Source organism: Tuber melanosporum (genome assembly GCF_000151645.1).
Source record: "Tuber melanosporum whole genome shotgun sequence assembly, scaffold_105, strain Mel28".
In the NCBI taxonomy this organism is placed as follows: Eukaryota; Fungi; Ascomycota; class Pezizomycetes; order Pezizales; family Tuberaceae; genus Tuber; species Tuber melanosporum.
This window is the reverse complement of record NW_003298761.1, coordinates 351,747-358,149: the sequence shown is the minus strand read 5'-3', so window position 1 is coordinate 358,149 and position 6,403 is coordinate 351,747.

Genomic DNA, 6,403 nt, shown 5'->3' with positions numbered 1-6,403 from the left:
GACTCCACCCAAGTGGTCGGAGCCAACATTAATCTACCCACGAGCCAACCAACACAGAGACCGGTAAAACCCAGACCGCGACGGCCGTGCGCGATATACGGAGAAGCAGTGCTGAGGGACGTACAACATGAAACGGCGCATGCTAGGAAGCATGAGCTGGCGAGAAAGGGCCGATAGACTACAAACGGTGGAAGGACATGGAGGAGGTGCCCAGTGGACGAGGGGAGCAATGCTGGTCAGTCGGTTGTTTCATAACGTACACCACCACAGGGCCTAAGGGGCAGGTGTGGGTTTCCTTTGTCTGATAGATTTTATTATGTGGTTTCATAATGTACACGATCACCGGGCCCGAGGGGCAGGCATGGGTTTCTTTTGTTTGATTGGATTTTCTTTGTTTACGACCATGGGGCCAAGGGGTAGGAATGGGTTTCCTTTATTGATGGATTTTATTTTGTTTACGACCACGGGGCCTGGGGGCAGGCGTGGGTTTCCTTTATGACGGACCAAATTTGTTGAGGGAAAGGGGAAGGGGGGAGCGGGAGTTTTCTTTGTATGGCCTACAGGGGGGTGTAGCGAAAGGTTTCTTTGAGGGGGGCCCAGGGCTAGGGGCAGTATCCCATGCCGTACTCCGATTACTTTAGTTAGTAGGTGAGATAGTGGAAGAATAAAAGGTTTACACACATACACACACGGAGCGAGAAAAACTTCGGAAATTCCGGTACAGTTAGCGGGGCATTCCTGCAACCACACCAAGTGTATTTTTGTTTGTGTACACATCATCTTTTTATCCGGTACAACCAGAATTTTCACTCAAAGAACTACTCCACCCCCTCACTCACGATACTCCTCCCTTAGGTAGTGTGGCCAATTACAGCCCACTATTCTAAGTTTTCACTCCCTCTGAGAGTTTAGGATGCTGGCCATAAGACCATCCTACTCACTCATCATGACCTCTCAATCCTCGTCTCCGGCCTTGCCGCACCTCCCCCACTCTCCCTCTCCCCTGGGAGGACCTAGGAGCCCTACCAAAAGCCCAAGGGTCAACTCCCCCAGCCTCCTCCCACCCGGCTCTCCTCAAAGAGTATCCCTCAACTCGACCCTCTCCATGTTTGCCACCATCAGGCACCAAAGAGGATGTCCCAACGCCTTGATCAATGTGAGGAACATAATTGTGGCCAGGGGAAGCACTTTCCCCGAGGGCAGACGGGAACTAGGATGCACAGATGCGCGCTACGTTCTCCTCACGGGAAACACAAAAGCCCCGACCATAGCGGCACCTCAACCGGAACTGCCTGGGTTCAGGACCACGCTCCAGAAAATCTTCAGCAACGAAGCAGTAGATGCAGCCGACACTGACGCCCTAGCCTTCCTGGCAGTAGCAGCTTCCTCTTACCACCCATCACAAGAAAGCCCTGTGCCGGTGTCCCAGATACCACAAGTCCTAGCCTCCTTCCCACTGCTAGCCGAAGTGGCTGAACACATGGATCAGTCCCAAGACATAGGAGTAACTGAAACACAGGTTACGCAAGAAATAGCAATGTCCCTGGGAAATGGGAAAAATACAGACCGAACCGGGCTGGGAGATAGTCAACACGCCCATGACCTAAGCAAAGTGCCGGAGAGCTCGGCCCCCCAGAATGTGCCAAGACAGGTACGCTTCTCTTCCCCTCTGACCACACCAAGAGAAATCCCGGGAACCCTAACCGGCAACATGACGAACAACCCGGATTCCTCACAAACCAACAACAACAACCCCTCCTCCTCCTCCTCCTCCCTGTACGAGTCGGCCGAGGTCGAGCTCACACCGGAAGAAAAGAAAGAACTGGAACGCCCAGTCACCGTTGGCATCATGGTCGGCTTCATCCATCGATTAGAAAAGAAATTCCAGGAGTAGATACAAGCCATGGAGGCACAACTCACTGGAGAAATTAGATCAAAGACCAGGCAGTCCAACGCTGGCACCAACACCCCCAACCCCTCTCCCTTCATTGCCCCCAGACAGCTCAGAGCCCCAGTCCCAAACCCCAACCAGAACCCCCCCTCTCCAACCCGTAATGCCGCACCACAGCAGCCCCCCCCCTCTAAACAAATCCTGAGGAGGCCCAAGGGAGACGCAGCACCGCCACCAGCACCTCAAACAGAAACGAGTACCAGGCCAGCAGAAGCCACTCCACAGAAAGCAGCCCTCAGGCAAACTTGGGCCGCTATTACGTCCTCTGGAATCAACGTTGATGGCTTCCGGCTAGTCCCAGCAAAGAAAAGGAGACAAGAGCCAGCCCCAGGCATCCGAGAAACGGCACCCTCGGTACCCTCAACTCTACATGCCAGACAAAGGCGGCTCCTCATCAGGTCGGTGGAAAAGGGCCGCAGGATAGGGGCAGCAGGTCTGTCACCGGCCAGAATCAGGGAAGCAGTCAACTCTGCATCCAGTGTTAAATTTGCGTACCCAGAATTTAACAGAAATGATGATCTGGTACTCACCACCATGGGAGACCTACCGGCCGAACCAGCCCTTGACGATGTGTCAGCAATCACCAAGGCTCTAAACGAGATCGACGTTTTTGGCTTCAACATCACCACAGATACACCGTCCATCAATATTGTCATCAACAGCATACCATTAGGCAACGAGAACTGGACACCTGAAGAATAGGACACAGACTCCGATAGGTAGGAGGACCTGGAGAGAGAAATCTCCGAATACAACCCACAGGTCCGACTGCTAGACAGACCTAAGTGGCTCAGATCCCCAACAGTACTCAAGGCTGAAGGAAAAGTCAAGTCCTCGGCAATTGTAGCCGTAGAGGCAAACGACTGGATCATGGCGGAAACAAGAAAGCCCCTCCGAAGCATGGCCATTTTTGGCATGAGATGCACCTTTCGAAGATACTTGAAGAAGGACTCGTCAACCAGATGCGCAAGATGTCTACAGTTTGGACACCATGCCGTCCACTGCAGGATAGAGGCCGTCTGCAAATACTGCGGAGGAAAACACCACACCAAGGACCACCTCTGCGTGCAGACGTACTGTACAGCAGGAAAGGGAAAGATGTGCTCCCACACCCTGAGAAGATGTGTCAACTGCGAGGAAACTTCTCACTTTGCCGGAGATAGCCACTGCCCAACCAGAACTAGGACGAAGTCCTCGGCACCCCCCCTCCCCACGGCAGCTGATAAAGCAAAAGTACCAGCAGCACTGGCTCCTTCCCCATCGCCTAAATAAATATGGCGACAACAGATATATTGTACCACAATATCGGCGGGTCCATGAACGTTGTCACCGAGTTACTGAGACTCTCACAAAAACGGAAACCGAAGATAATAGCAATTGCTGAATGCCCTCTTGAGAATCAGGACTGGATACATTTGGAAGGATTCACATGCTACGCAAGCATAGCGGCAACGAAATACGGCTGTACCGTGTATGTTTTGAATAAATACGTGCACATGTTCGTGGTTGAACGGATAACGTCACAATACATCACACTGTGGACCGAAGGCACCAAAATTACTTTTGGCTATCAGAGGCCTTTTGCAAGAGACTTTGACTCAACAAACTAATGGCACACACATGGGGGAAGCAACATCCTAATAGGGGATATAAATGCACACCACCCCACATGGTCACAGGAATGCCAAAACACGGCAGGAGTAAGGCTAGCTAAATGGATGGACAGTAGGGGCATGACAGTAAGGAACCCCCACATAATTACCTACCCACCCAATGCGACCAACCCAAACGGAACAACCCTGGACCTTTTTGCCACCAACAGGGATCAAAAAATTGAAGTACGGATACTAGACCTGGCAACAGCGAGTCACAGGGCGCTGATAATTAAAACCAACTTTACATGGAACAATGACGGGGAAAAGTCACTAAGGCACGACAAAGCGGACTGGAAAGCCATTAGAGCCGAGATTAGTCTCATGGACGACCACAAGGACCACTCAACCAAAGTGCACAAGGAGCTCACACGCATAGCCAGAAGACACACACCCTTTAGGAAGCCAGGAAGCAAAGCCTTCTGGAACAAGACCCTGCAGCAGGAACGGAAGGAGGTTCTTCGCCTCATGCATAAATACCCCCACCACTCGGAACTAAAGGAAAAAAAGAAGAACCTGCGGAAAGCCATTGCGGAAGCCAAGCTCGAGGCCAATGGGAAAGCCCTCCAAGAAGAAACAGATCCCAAATGTTTCAGAATGGTCCGACCAAGGACCACCAAACACTCCATACCGGCACTCTCCAAGGAAAACGGTGAGGTAGTAGCAGAACATGTGGACATCGCCCAAGAAATCCACACGGCATTATACGGAGGGGAGAGGAGACGGACCAGATAGCAAATAAGCAGAGAACCGGAACCACTACAAATAGAAACCCTAGATGCGGCCATTAAACAGTCACTAAACGGAGTGGTAAGCGGACCAGATAACATCACTACCAGGCTAGTGAAATGCTTCAGGAAATTGCTCGAACCTCTTTTCCTAAGGATGATGAACAGGGCATGGAGAGAAGGGATCCCAGAGGGCTGGAAGGTCAGTACCACTCTACTGATACCCAAGCTAAACAAAACTTCATACAGGGTGGCAAAAAGCTAGAGGCCGATACAACTACAATCCAGACTGGCAAAGACCCTGGAAAGCGTAGCGGTCATACGGATAGCAGCGCTTGAAATCCTGGAAGACAACATGTTCAGAGGGAGAAAGAGATATAGCACGACAGATGCTATACAAGCCCTAAACAATGTAATGGATACTGCGGGGAAGACCGGCAAATGCATCACCACTCTCGATGTCCAAGGAGGCTTCGACCATCTGCAGATGGGAAAGGTATGCGACAGGCTTGGAAGGCACTCAGGACACCTGGCACAGTGGGTTCGGCACTGGGCCACCGATAGGACGACTAGCTACCGGTTCAATGGCAGGACGTTCCAAGAATATGCCACCGACAAAGGCACACCACAGGGCTCCCCTCTATCACCAATACCTTTCCTGATCAGCATGCTATAAACAGCAAAAGTACAGGCTGTGCCATCCCAGAAAGCGGAAACCAAGGTCCTAATGTACATGGACGACATCTTGATAGCAACAACATACCGGGATGTGGGAGAAGAGAAAAGATTACACCAGGAAACCGTCAAACAACTAGAGAAGACTGCAGCCGAGGATGGTTACGAGTTCGCGCCCAGCAAAGCAGAAATGATCTTCGTACAGACACCGCTGCAGAGCAAGTTCAAAGTCCGCCTACAGGGCCAGGAAATACCCAGCCAAGGACATCTGAGATGGCTTGGATACTTTCTGACAAACAAGTGGAAATGGGACCACCATGTCAGGCACTGGATCAATAGAGCCACTAGCTCCGGGCACCGCATAAGGGCAGTGATGTCCAGATACAGCAAAGGGAGACTGAATGCGGAAACAACACTGCGACTAATTAAAGGCCTAATAATCCCACAGCTGACATACAGAATAGAGAAATGGGGAAACAAAAGCCTGATAAGAGAAGCACAGACAGCCCTCAACAAGATAATCCGGACCGCATTCGGACTGGAAAAGAAAATACCAATCTTGGCCTTCCTCACCGAACTCAGAATCCCGCCGCTAGACCTCATGACGCAGTTCAGGCAGAACTTGCTAGCGCTCAGGGCTAACGCCAAGGACCGCCACAACACCTGGACAAAGAAATGGATGACTCAACATGAGGCAGAAGACATCATCGTTACTACCGGCAATTACCAATTGGGCAAGGACGCACTCAAGGACCGATTGCAGCAAGGCTGAACAGAAAAGGTCGCCAACGAAGGGACCAGGTACTTAGGGAGACCCGGTAAATCGCACAAATACCTACACTCCCTCACCAGGCAAGACTTCAAGAGTCTACTGGGACTGAGGGCAACGGCAGGATGGCCATACCAAGAGATAACTGGTACCAGGAGACAATGCCCATGCGGCCGAGATATAATTACCTTTGACCACCTGGCGAACAGATGCGGGGTAACGGCCGCCACAACAATTGGGCTCCACGACAATAAAAGGCAAGGCGAACTCCTCCAGTGGATGGACAACTGGCCACCGGAACTAAGAGGAAAACCGGAAATGACCAGGGACGAGGACGGCACCCAGCAGCCAGACTCCGCCCAGGTGGTCGGAGCCAACGTTAATCTACCCACGAGCTAACCGACACAGAGACCGGTGAAACTCAGACCGCGACGGCTGTGCGCGATATGCGGAGAAGCAGTGCTGAGGGACGTACAACACGAAACAGCACATGCGAGAAAGCACGACCCGGCGAGATAGGGCCGATAGGCTACATCAGCAGAAGGAGGTGTGGAGGAGGCGCCCAGTGGACCAGGGGAGCAATGCTGGTCAGAATGTTATTTCATAATGTACACGACCACGGGGCCTA